Genomic DNA, 14346 nt, shown 5'->3' on the forward strand with positions numbered 1-14346 from the left:
TTATGTTTTCAGTGGCAAAGCACACTGGGATTCACTGCATGAAAAGCTGTTGATGGGGAAAGGTTGTGTTGCTCTTTGATGTTTGCATGGAGTGTGTAATTAAATTAAATCCGCACCCATGCCAAATGACTGGGTTTTGGAAAGTGCAATGTTCAGCACTTCAAAGGCTCGCAACAATCACTGCAACACTTGTTTGGGGGGGTTTCCATAGACTCTACGATGGGATTTTTTTATTCGAAAAAGAAAACCTTAGGGAGAGATGTTTATTTCTGAAGACAAAACCCGAACACAACACATACAAATAATCTCCAAATGAATTGTGATATATAAGGTGCTCAGGGGGTCCTTCTGAGCTAATAGTAAAATTAAGAGAAAGCTTGTTAACACGCAGCTAAAAACAGAAGCAGGCGCCTCCGGGAAAGTGCCCTGTGTTGTACGGAAAGCCATGGCGCACATCGCCGCAGAGAGGGAAGGCGTAGGAGGGTCTGACAGCCAGGCTGCAGTGCCCCGGAGGGAAGCATTATCTGTATCTAAGCCCACTTTTCTCCTCCTTGACAAAAGGGGGAAAACAGGAACAGATGCCTTCCAGTCCATCATTTCAGTTGAGGTCCTTCGGGATGGTGTTCATGCAATGGACCTTCAATGTCACCAACGCAGGCCATGTTCAGAACTCAGCTGAAGGAAGAGAAGACTACCGAGAGAGAGGCAAAAGGAAAGGGAAAGGCTGTTCCTCTGCTCTTGCTTCGGTGGTGTTACACAGCTCCTGCTCTTTACTGTAGCTCAGTCATTCGAAGAATCTGAGGGGTGTCAAAGAACCAAGCAAACACATTCTCCCAGCCAGCACTGGCTTGTATGCTGGCCCATAAATTAGAACTGTACTGTGAAACGTAGTTGTCCATCATGCATTCTTAAATAAAAACCCACTTTCGAAAGCAAAGCTAACATTACTACACTTTTTCCGTTCAGTAGAATAAGTGAATTAGCCCTGTATTGCCTTCCTCCTAGGCTGCAGTAAATGCATTAATTTCCATCTATTCATCCTCACAGCAGTGCGCATAAGATATGGGATTAGTCTTTTTGCTTCCCTCTGAAGTTTCCCTGTATCCTCGGAGGGGTTTGTTCACAAAGCCATTGCCTTCAGTTCAACATTTGATTTCCTTAGAAAAATCAACACCAACTTCGGAAAACTTTTTTTTTCCAAAGCTTAAGTTGCACAGATATTTCAGCACCTCATTAAACATTGCAGGTTTAAAATGCCCTGGGTCATGAACATTGTTAGGAATATTTTATGGATTAAATGGCATCAGATGATCTTCATCGGTTTGGTTTGTTTTGTGGACTGAAATAACAATTTCCTCCCAGCAAATGCTGTCAAGAATGTTTATTGGAAAAAAAAATCACCAGGTTAGGAGTTTGGGCTCATAATAGAAATACAGCAGCTACTACACTTACTGTAGATCTGGAGAATCATGAAGACCTTTTGTTTTCCAAACACATGCATTACTATATAATCACTGATGTTCAAATAAAACTCGAGTTTATTTCGCCTTGAAATTACTGGGTTTTGCCTGGGGAGCAGTTTTCTTATGCTCGCGTGCAGATTTTCTTTTGCTGTCTTATCCACTGAACTGTGAGACAGCTCCTATGCAAGATGAATTCTCCGTCTGGAAAGGTTTCTACCTTACCATTAATGTATTCCAAAATACATTAATCTGAAAGTGTAATGTTTCTGCAATTTAAAAATAAATACAAAAACATAAAAATAAATCCTTCGGCAATGCGTTCTCTTCTTCACGTCCCTGAAGCTGTCAATACTCTCCAGAGACACGTTTTGGAGTCAATACCTGGACTTTTTCATAGGCTGCAGTCCTTTGCACAGACGTTCTCAGTCTAATTCCCAGCTCCACACTGTTGAACATGAAAAACAAGAAGCCTCACTAGACATTAAAGATACAATAAGATTAGATTCAACAGAGTTCTGACTGCAGGCTAGGAAAACACAAGAGCGACTCTTCGTTTGTCTCCTATGATTATTAACACACTGCCAAGAGACACTGGGATGTAGCTACCACCAGCAAGCTGGCACTGACTGCACGTAGCAGATGACAGCTGGGGAGTCCTTTCTTCATCTGCCCATTTGTCAAAGTTTTCCATTTTATCTCAACTTTATTTACTTGATTTTTTTCCGCGTTTTCAACTGAGTCCTTGCTGAAAGCGAGTCCTTGACTGCGGCCGCCCCCAGGGAACCTTGAGTGAATTTTCTCTCTGCAGGAACACTATGGCTTCAGTGGAGCTGCATTCACTCAGTTACCATGCAGCTGCAGCACTGCTGCCTCGCATGTCCTTCCTAAATCGACAGGGCAAGGAGACAACCTTTCATTGGGCAAGCAGAGTGAAGCGAGAGTTGACAGAAAAAGAATACTGCATGATTTAGTTGATCAAAACTTCAACAAAAGAGGCCATCTCAGTTACATCTTGTTTACTGGCTCCCTAGCTTACATGTTGATTGTTCTGGAAGCACAGCAACTGTTGAGATAAAAAAAAAGATAGAGACAATAATACAACAGCCGGGTCACAACGCACCGCAGGCCGGGAGATGAAACAGCATCACAGGATACAGCTGGCTTTCCTTTTGAAAAATATTACAAATAAACTGTTCCATTAAGAAGACTGAATGAGGCCATAAAGCTCAGGGAACACTATAAGAGGGTCACTGGAATGATTGGGGTCGGTTTTTCACTCTGGGCTCAAATCAAAATAAAGAGAACTGCGCTTGCGGATAGTGAAATAGTCACATTACTGAAGAAAGATGAGTTTCGACAGATATTCAAAACCTACGCTGCTTCAAACAATTGTAAGACGCAAATCAAATGTTCTGCCAAAATGCTTTTAAATGGACTGCAGTTCCATCGTAACAAAGAAAACTGAGTGAAGGTGAATTAAAGGTGCTTATACTGTAGCTGCAGTGAGATAGACTTCACTGAGAGTTCACTGGCAAACTAGTGCAAGCTTGGGAGAAGAGCAGCGAGGCTAATCCTTATGCCAAAAGGTCTGATGTATACTGATGGAAAAAAGAAATGCAACACCTCCTCCTCCACACTGTGGCCCTCCCGTCTGCGTGGAACAGGCTGAAGAGTGACTCATCCGTGAAGAGGACCTGATGCCACTACTGACGAGTCCATCGCAGCCTCTGTCTGGCCCAAGCCAGTCGGGTGTGATGTCTAGGAGGTGTGAGCAGAGGGCCTCTGACAGGTCGCCTTGCTCTAAGGCTCTAAGGCCAGCAGCATAGAGCCTCACTGTCCTGTCACTGATGCGGGCATTGTGTCTGCCGGCAGTTTCAGCAGCAGTACGGGAGGCAGATCTGAAACGATCTCTCAGATGGACCAGTCTGATGTGTCGGTCCTGCTCTGGTGTGGTCACTCGAGGGCGACCGGATCTTGGATGGTCATCTGTCCTGCCGGTCTGCTGAAACCTTCTCTGCAGTCAGGACACAGTGGAGCGACTTACTCCATAGTGTCTGGCAAAGCCAGCACATGACACGCCAGCCTGCAGCATGCCAATGGCACTTTCCATTGCTTCTGGTGACATTAGAGGCATCATGGAATGCACACAAAACTGACTAAGTGTGGCCTTTTATTTGCAGTGACCTAAGCTTTGAATTAAGGCTTTTTTTAAATTTACCTGATCAGGTATTGTTTCACCTGGGCCTCGTTGGGTAAAAGTGCACTTAACGAGCTTTCGTGCGATTGGCAAGTTGCAATGCCTCACTGCACAAGCTGTGTTGCTGGTCAGAGGGCTTAAAACAAATTGGCAACTTTTGTGAAAGTACATAAGTTATAACTATAGTATTCTCTTTCCTGAAAATGTTGCGTTTCTTTTTTCCATTAGTATCTATGGAAGGGTTACAGCTGTTGAGCCTTTTTTAGCCTAGAAAATAGAAAACAGTTTTGCGGGTTGAATGAGGCTTTCAAAAATCCCTTCGGGAGTCATTCCAGGTCAATTCAATACCAACAAAGAGAACACAATCAGGGACGATACTTAGACAGGGAGTGGGTAAGAGACCCATCAATTCCAATGCCAAGATTGTATTTAGACTTTATATTCAAAGAGGCTAATGTGCATTTGACCAAATGTTGCATTATCCAGGTGGAACTATAGCATCAGATTAAATTATTAAATGCAACTTAAGTGCATTCATTTAAGCCAAGGCATTTGATGAGCACATGAACCACTGAAAGCAATTTTTTAAGTGGATTTTATTTTTTTAGAATTTATGAACCCATCGCATATACTTAACACAAACACCGCACAATGACAGGTTCTTATGCTGAGGTGTTAAAGTTACTGAGAAATCTAACATAAAGCAAAAATAAAAACACATGCACACCATCCTGGGCATGTGACGAAATCCAGGATAGTTTTAACTGGTGTCTTTGAACATGGGCTTTCAGAGATGCTGGGTCACTGACAACACTGTTGCTGTTTAAGTGTGGCAGACTCCTGCTTCTTTCCATTAAGCGCTAAATTACCCCAATCAACACCACTTAACCCCTCCTGGGCTTCTCCTGTGAGCGACTGTCTCACGAGGCACCCTCCTGCCTATCTGCTCTGATAACTCCAATGCTGGCATCGTCATCCCTATACTGTACCTCCACAGCTCACCGCTGAAAAACACCCGAGAATGGATCCAGCAGCTGCCGAACCACTGGCACTGTGCCATTTCTTTATCCTACTTCACAATCGGCAGCGTTTCACTGCAACGGCCAGACCCAGGAGCTGTTGAGAGATGCAGGAGATGCCACCAGCCTGGCTGAAGGCAAGCTTCTGAGGGACTGGCCTGACAACGAGAGGTCAGTCACAGTGACGGACAGGAGCGATACGGAATGCCCACCCTCCGTCCGACAGTACTAATTGAGACGGACAGGCACAGAAAACAGACCACAAGGCAACTGCTGGAGGTGTACAGTGAACCTGGCAGACAGAGAATCTGTAAAGTTTTGCCATGTGATTTCACATCACAAGAGCAGAAGCTGTTTCCACTCTCACTCTAGCGCAGGTAGGAAAATAACTCCAGCACTGGAAGCCAGCCAGAAGAACACCGTGTTTTACACTAATGATTTTGTGCGGTTAATTCTGCCAAGGTTTCCAAATAAGTTTTGTTTCAGCAATTAAGATTTTGTTGGAAGGTTGTTATATGAAATAAGGGTACATCTATTTAGAAATAGGCAATTTACCTACAGTACACAGCAGCATATTGCAGGAGAATCTGGTGCCTGGTGACGTGTAGTCTCTTACCAGCTGTGCTGAATTGGATCCTTGAAAATGACAATGTTGTTCAGGCTGAGGCTGAGAACGGGCCAGTGCCCCAGACATACCCCTTGGCAGATTACCAATGAAGCACGCAGCATCAGAGGACTACTGTCCCGGGAGGCTGTGAACCTTGGGCACACAATCACATTCTTGCCGGCAATTCATAACGCATGCCACTCTCTGGATAACACTGAAATCGCAATTCTTAACACACACAGTAATTGTTATACATTAATTATCTTTGCCCTAACAATACCTATTCTAAATCTCAGCCTGTCAAAATTGTATAATACTATGGTAAAATCATGTCAAGTTTTCTACATGATAAAATACATGACTTTGCTTGTCATACTAGATAAGTGTTTAAATGAGTGCTTTGTCATTGTAAAGCTGTCACTTTGGGTAATAATGGAAAATGACCTGCAATTAAAACCCCTTCGATCCACCCAGCATTTTTTGCTCAGTATTTTTAATTAACCCAATAATCATGTTTCCCTTAATTAATTTTCCAGAGAACCATCACCTTAGTTCACCCTGAAAGCCAGGCAATGATGACACCTGGCCTCCTTACAATTCACCCAGAAACTCAGAAACATGGCTGAAGATCTACAGATTTCCACCAATCTGAATCAATTCCATTACAGCCAATGTTTTAACAAGCCTTGAATTATTGAATTACACCTGATTAAGTTGGAGTGAATAATTAAAGGCTTTATTTCAGAAGATGTTACCCGCTGACTTCCAAGTCAAGGACAATGCCTGCTCAGTATTCACCACTAATCTCCAAAAGCTATCAAGATATTAGTGTTTGAATGGCTTTGCTGCTCCATGCACAGCATAGGATTCTATGCTTATATAATGCGGAATCTACATCTGAATGTGGAATTTCACAAGAAAAGGTGAATGTTTCTTATAAAGGTGCTTTGTGTTGTTATGGCATTCACTTATTTTAAAAATGATTTTGTCACAGCATAAATATGACATGAAAGTCTTTGATATAGTAATCAAACCTGTAATCCACATACTGCAAAAAAAATTGTAGTCGCTCACAAAAAGTTTTTTTCTCCAAAAAAAAAAACACAGAATGTGAAAGAGTATAATTAGGAGTCCCCACAGTATTGTTTGCACTTGAATTTTAAATTAATCTGATAGGGAAAACAAACAATTCACATACTTATTTGATGGTGTGGGCGATGCATACCCAGAACAATGGGAACATGCACAGGCACCAGACTAAAAGCATCTAAAAACAGTATCCAGTCTCAGAGATCTTTCGGTGCGTCACTTTTAGACATGCAAATCCAAACCGATGATCTCTGTTAGCAGAACAAAATGAAATTTCACACAAATTGGGTTAATTACAGACATACAGTAAGAGTATACTTACGGTATGAGGTGGTGGAGGGGATCCCCATTACCTGTAAAGCGCTTTGAGTGGAGTTTCCAGAAAAGCGCTATATAAGTGTAAGCAATTAATTATTATTATTATTATTATTATTATTATACATTGACTTATCCAGCGCAGGAATGTTCTTATGTTGTGCTATAGGTAACATGGTTTTACCCAACTGTTTTTAAGGGGTAAAACGTACAGTATACAGTAAATCCTCCATGCAACGGACCTAGAACCAACAGCCGACTTCTGTGCATGCTAACTGTCTGGAAAGCTTCTGGATCAGGGTGATATTTCGTTGCTTTATGAATGAATAATTAGAGTATGGTGATAGCTTGGTATGCATATACAGTACAAAATATCATTTGCATCCTCTTAACATGATGTGGTGTAGAGACCTCTTCAGATGCCGAGTCCTACCATGTGAACACGAGAAGAAACTAGCTCATTTGTTCTCTTTGCAGGAAAAGAAAATGCTTTTCACGATGTCTTTACTAGCAGTAGGACTGCAGTTTTACCAGCAAACAGCAGAAATAGCAATACTAGCAGCGGCTATTTAATTTGGAGCTACACCTGATTACCAGCTGACTGACAAAGGATCCATCCTGAAAGGTTTTTAAGGCTCAGTCTCATTACACAAGGGCCACATTATCCTTTTCCAACAGGAGGCCTGTCGTGCAGAAAAAATTGATTGAGCGCGCGGATTGTCACAAAGCACCTTAATGGAATTATAAGTTATTTCACACCAAACCTCCTGAGGAGCAGTTTCATATTCTACCTTTGCAAGAGTGATAAAGGCCTCAGTCTGCAGCTGCTATTGACATATTGATTTGTTATGCTTCCCATACTCTAGTAGGCCAAGCCTCAGCAGGGCAGAGACGCCTTCATCCCTCTTCAGGGCTGTGTGGATGAACTGCACAGGGCACTGCACTGACGCTGGGTTATAATGGCTCAGTTGTGGCTTCCCAAAATAGACAGGTCAGTGATAAAGGTGTCCTGTTGGAAAGGGTTTCACTAAATCAAAATGCCCTTTTTTCTGTTATGTCCCAGAGACTCCTTAACAATGACCGGCTCTACCAGGCGTCAATTTGTTTTTCCCTCTGCGTTTGGCGTGAGCCGGAGTAGCGTTTCTTTTTTAAATTGATGCACTCTCCACTGCCACGCCGTTTGAAATGTGAAAACATTAAAAAAGGCAACAAATAAACAGCAAAACAGAGAGAGAACGCAATAGGCCTGCAGAAGGCATTCCCCAATAAAACACTGTGTAAATACTGTAACACAACCCTCAAGGTGCTCAGAAGAAAAAGACTTAAAGGAGAAAACCGTCAAGAAAAAAGCTGTCTTCTTCCCCTTTGAGGTTTCACTCACCAGTCTGTTAATGTACTGGCCTGAGCTCACACCAATCCCATGTGCACAAACAATTCACTCCACAGTGAACTCCCAAACCTGGGCCAGAGGAGCACTCATCCCCCTTCCCCCCAAAAAAAACACTCGCTTATGAGATGCAAAAAACTGAAAACCGAACAGCCACGTCGCACCCCTTCACCTGCTTCCCTTGTTTTTTTAAGGGTCCGTCAGAGCAGCATAACTCTATGAAATGACAGCTCTTCCTCTAAAGTCAAACACTTGCCCTGGATGCCTCGGGGAAACCGGACCTTGCTATCTAAGCTCCGTGAAGCTGGCCCAGCGACAAACTGCACAAACGATGAAACCCACCCGCTACAAGAAGGGTCCGTCTGTGCTACTCTCGTTTCCGGGATACTGTACCTCCTTTTTTCGGGGTGTGGCGTCATTCAGCCCCCCCACAACGACGCAGGTAGACCGTACCGGTGTCATTCGTTAGTGCTACTGTGCGTTTGTTCTGTTGAAAGTAGCACCTGTACTGCTTTTCTTCCCGAGATAAAAGGCTTTTTTTTTCGGGGAGCACGTCACTCAGCCCCCCCCACACAGACACACCCAAACCGGTCTGAATCGTTAGTGCTGCGTTTGTGTCATTAATAATTTCTTTCCCGTGATATACACGGGACAGTAGTGTCCTGTTTTTTTTTTTCGGTTATTCACGAAGCTGTGTACAGAGAACTTTGCCGGTAGTAGCAGTCTGTGAAGTTCGGGCTCTGAATTGCTGGATGCAAGGATAACAATGTTTGCAGTTTGTTTCTTTATTTGTCCCGGGGGGGCTAGTAGAGGTGGTGGCGGTGTGGATATTGCATTTCATACCAGTATGTTCTGTGCATTTGTGTGAACACTAAAACAAACCTCGTCTCCTACTGTAGATCATACTGTAACCACAGGCGTTGGCGTTTCAGCCTTAAAAAGCGAATTCCATTTTCTTTAAAAAAAGGCTTAAGGTGCCACGTCATAACACCTCGTAGCGGAGTCAACGTTTTTTGAAACTGAAAAGGTAAAATAAAGTTTCTCAGCGTCCCTTTTAAACACATTCGATTGAAAACCTCCACACCCTAAACTAATCTGCGTCAAGTGTGCCCAATGGAAACATTTCGTTAATAATGAGCAAATAAACATAATTTGCATGAAGGAATTATGAAACGCACCCGAACTGAAATCAATTGTGATTTTTTAAAGGAAAATCTGCGAACTGCTACACTTTTAAGTTGATCCCTACTTACTGTACCGTCCACGAGTCCATGCGAAAATTACACTTTTTCGCAATACATTTTTCACGTCTCGCTTGTTAGAAAGTGTGACCTTTTAAGAACCTTACCCTTATCGACTTAACGTTTAGCACCGCCGCTGCGACTGATCGATATTTTGTGTGTGCATGAAACTCACTCTGGTATGCAGACCGAACAAGCTGCTGAGGCTTTTTCCCCGCTGTCCTGTATTTACTGCGTCCACCTCGCAAAGCTGCACTGTGCATATTCATCACTCCTACAGATACACCCAGAGCTTGAAGGTTTTGTGTTGCTTTGACTGACTTTACGGAAATTTACAGGCATTTTCAAGAACATTTGACAAGGTGCCCTAAATCAACAGTAAAATGGCCACAGAGAATTGTTTTTCATCGAGTTAAAAAGGGTCCATTTATTCTTCTTCAATAACTCTATATTTAAGTCCTGGGGATGACAGGTTTTTACATTGCTTTCAAATCCAAAAGATTACATTTGGTGATCTCACTAAATGAAGCTGGTTTTTTGTAAGCAATACCTGACTTGTTTTGGGTCAAGCATTTTTATAACAATTTTTTTTTCCTGCCAAAAAAACTGTAACACCTGCAGTTTCATGTCCAATATGACAAAATTTCATTGACAATATGAAAGGAAATAATTCTCAAGCACACTATGTCACGACTTCAAAACGGCCACACAGCCCCCACCCAGTGTTAATTCCATTCTTAGAAATACCGAGGAATTATTTTTAACTGCAAGATGTGAAATAACACCTGATGGTGAAAGCTCTTACTGGAGGGCGTTAGTTACATCACCAGTGCTGACACTTTCACACTGTGATTTAAATCTAGCTGACGAGTGGACATGGCTTGACATTTTCATAGGACCCATCATTAGCCAGATTTTAGAGGGTGCCATTTTTTAATGCAGCTACAGTACCTTAGCTGCACTCTTTATCCTCACTGCATATCTTATACTGACCGAACAAGCAGGATTTACATCTGAATGCATTCATACAGGCCAGCATCACCAGTTTAAAATGTTATCTAGGAATCCGCAGGGAGCAGGTGCAAACCCAGTAACAGTTTTGACGGTGCAACATTAACCTGCGTTAAGCAGCACGTCCATTGGCAGAAGTTGTACTCTTATAGTGCACAGCTCCACTAGCACTGTGGCCAGAGAACATGCCCGGCCTTATTGGCAGACAACGTTTTTCACTTTGACAGACACTAATGATGGAGTGGCAGAGACATCTGGGTGTCATGGTTGTCTGCCGCTTTTTCCCCAGGCAGATAATAAAACAGATTCTAATTACGTCCTACAAAAAGCCCTGTTGTGCAAAATGTCAGTATGGTGTCCGGGGAGCCGATCCTGACTCCCGAGTAGTGTGCATTTTGGACCCTATGCAGACGATATAATCCGGAAGTGACTGGAATAGGACTTCAAGCGAAACACAGCAGGAGCAGGAGGGGATGACAGACAGGGGGGCGTGACGGCTGTGATCTGGCGCTCAGGGGGCGTGGCGCAGGCGATCAAGTCCTGAGGTAGTCCAAAGGGGAAACTGGGGCGCAGTTCAGGGTCCAGGAGCTGGGAGATCCAATCCGAGACAGACAAGATTAAAACTGGAACGGGAACAGGCACAGGGAACCAGCAGGATAAAAACAGTAACGAGGCCAGGCGCTCCGAGCCCCAGACTCAGGCGGTCAGGACGCCGTGATGAAGCCTGTGCCGTCAGGTCTGTCCTGGACCCGCTGGTAGGCGAGCTTCTGGGCATCCATCTCCCAATGCAGAGCAGGGAATAGCGGGAGCACCGGGCTTAAATAATAACAAGGAAAACAAGGGACAGGTGCACATACAGTAATGAACTAAAATAGGAAAGGGTCGGAGCGCCTTTAAGAGGAGGGATGACGATCGTGACAATGGCATGGAGCAGGAAGTGCTGAAGTTCCACTGACGAACATTTTATATGGATGTCAAGGAAAAAAGGGTTAAATGTGCAACCACATTTCTACTGCAAATCCGAGCTTGGTGAGAACAGCAGTCCAAATGCCCTAAATTTAGAGTCATACCTGACTAGAAGCAGTTCACTCTGGGTAAAGAATGGATGGTGTTGTCATTTTATGATAAAGCGTTTATGAAGGGCTGTGAGGAAAAGGCTCATTTTCTGCCCATTGCAAGTGCTCCCCATGGTGCTACAACAGGTTCAGTACCCCAACAGCTTTATCACAACCACTGGCACTTAAAGTATTTAATGTCATGTTCAATAGTTTAACACCACCTCTCATTTACTAATACAGAAGAGCAATGCATTACAGTTAGCTGTAAAACATCAATGCATTGTGCTGATCTTTATACTGCTATACATCTCTCACTATTAGCAGCTGCTTTTAAAACATTTAAATCCTACTTACATAATGTCTTGTAATTGAGGGTGATTCATTGTGAACTCGGGTTTCTTGGGAGTGAAGAATTTTAGGCTAAAACTTCAGAAAGGCACAAATACTGCAGCCCATACGTCTTTATCAAGGGGGTAAATTAGAGCCTTAAGAAGCTTTTAGCAGAATTGAATTCAGTCTAGCTTTTCATACTTAAACACGCAGGCTTGCACATTTGCTGTGATTGTGAACGAGATTCACAGCATGAATTGGCTTTCAAACCAAATGCAATACATAAATTTTTCAGCTCAGAGAAACAACAGAAAATACAGACTATATACAGTACATATCCTGTGAGGACATTATACAGTACATGTGACAAATAAGAGAACAACTGAAGGATGTCCTCTTTCTTTTTGTTTTATTTTCTAAAAATGTTTTTTACTGTTTAGATTTTGGCTTTAGTTGCATCAATGTCTGCAAACAGATCCTTGCAGAAGCCTTAAGAATGCTCTGCTTTCTATCCTGACTAACAAAATACATTCAAAGATGCTGTACTGTTCATATTTTATTAAGAGTGTTCAAGTTGTATTAACTAGAGGCCATCATGGACAACATCTCCCATCCCCTCTATGACAGGCTTGCAGAAATGAAGAGCACGTTCAGCAATAGACTGATTCATCCACGGTGCGACAGGGAGCGCTACAGGAGGTCATTCTTGCCTTCTGCCATAAGACTGTACATCGCATCCACCTTGCGTCTGGGCAGAGGCAACACTGACAGTGACCTGTTTCTGGACTGAACACATCTACACATCTACTGCTACATCTGTTCTCTTTCTTTTCTTTTCCCGTTTACAACCATTTTTTGTCCAATATATGCCAGGGACCTGTGCAATACATTTATATCTATATTTATATCTATATCTATATTTACATCTATATTTATATTCATATGTGTGATACGCTTTTTCTGTGTACTGTTCTGTTCTAGTTCTAGTTTGTTCTTTGTGTGTCCGGACTGTGAGTCACTCTTTTAGCGCACCCCTCACTGTACTGCTTGTATTGTATGTATTGTACTATTATTATTATTGTATCATTCGTTACACTGTGGCTGTGTTGTGTGTGTTAAGCTGCTGTTGCACTGCAATTTCCCTCACGGGATCAATAAAGTATCTTTCTATCATTACTGACAAAAACCTGATTTTACCTCAGGTTTGGACAGTTGGCTTAAGTAAAAATTTAAACGTCTGAGCAACTTGCAGCAGCTTTCGGTTGCATTTCTTGTACCCAACTGTGTAGTTTAACCACTGTAAGTTATAATGACTCCTGTTTACCACGGAATTATACTGACCCTTGCTTTGACATGCTTTGAAATAACTATTGTTTCAAGGAATGACTTGGTGTTAGCTGCCCAACAGCTCAATATGGGTTGCTTGCAACACGTAATGTGTAAGGCAGACCACTTACGTCAAAAGAAAACCATTTTCACACTCAGCTATATCCAGTGGCTTTCTAGTCAAAGAACTTCAGAACTGCTGAGAGATAAAGGAGGTTCAGGTCATTTAGGGTGTATCTGTTTCTTCTCTAGCCTCCAACACAAACACAAAGAAAATATCACAGGGGAAAGCAGAGACTACAGAACATGGAAGACAATTCTTTATACAAAGACTTTTGTAACTTCTTTCAAGAAACAGCTGATTGAAATGATTAATTAATCAGTTTAATTATAATCAGCTAGATGGCTAAGTGGCATCTTCTTATTTACAACACCTTGAATTAAATTTATTGTATGTGGGTTATGATAACTGACCATGCAACAAGACTGTTATTCTTCAAATCAAATGTTATAAAACCAAATACTGTAAATACTGGTGTTTTTGCTTTAGTTTCTGAATTATAAATAAATCCTGACTAAAGCCCAATACTTTTTTGTCTTAAAATTTGTTTTATGTCCTAACTTTCTTGATTCAACTCCAAAGAAAGGAATTTGCTGTTACAAAGTAGAAAACTAGGATCACCTTCAAAATATCTCCTGTGGACATAAAAAAGTCCTCCATCTGGAAACGGATTAGGGAAATAATCCTAAATGCTGTGGAAGGAAAAAAATCTCTCTTTGAGCAAGAACAAAACACAATAATAACGTACTGTAAGAGGAACTCAAAACTCAAATTTCCATCGCTTCTCGGAATGAAGCTTTGATTATTTCACTGGGCACTGGTTTAGCGGGGAATTATATTTATATAGTCATAGCTTTAATTTGAACCTATCAGTCGACTACTGATCACAGAAAAAACACGTACTATCACACAAATGGGCTTTTGAATAACACCACAAAAACATCCAAGGATCTTATCAAGCTGTTTCAACAGCATGGCTGGGCAGCTTGATTCTTAGAGTAGATACCTGTATCGAGAGGGAAAGGGGTCACTACAAAATTTCAGCATCTGAAAAAAAAATCTTCTAATCTGCTTGAACTGCCATGGTTCCATTTAAAATTGTGTACAGCAGTTCAAGTACCTGGAAACTGTGATAAGAAACACTATGATCAAAACAATGTTCATTGACATTTCGGTAATTTATACGATTTAGGCAATTGACTGAGCCTCTTAAAGTATGGTGAACTTCATCTTGCTGTGATC

General features: G+C 42.1%; 1 long non-coding RNA gene across 1 annotated transcript; it reads right to left on the reverse strand.

Annotated features, from left to right (window-relative positions):
* Positions 1–249: 249 nt before the first annotated feature.
* On the reverse strand, positions 250–9176 carry LOC148672166 (uncharacterized). Its single transcript, XR_015935683.1, has 2 exons — positions 8471–9176; positions 250–2526 (listed from the first exon to the last, which is right to left on the reverse strand). It is a non-coding gene; the product is annotated as an uncharacterized LOC148672166 (long non-coding RNA).
* Between the last annotated feature and the right edge of the window lie 5170 nt (positions 9177–14346).

The sequence above is a fragment of the Lepisosteus platostomus genome, chromosome 4 (genome assembly GCF_059453375.1).
Source record: "Lepisosteus platostomus isolate fLepPlt1 chromosome 4, fLepPlt1.hap1, whole genome shotgun sequence".
NCBI classification, from domain to species: Eukaryota; Metazoa; Chordata; class Actinopteri; order Semionotiformes; family Lepisosteidae; genus Lepisosteus; species Lepisosteus platostomus.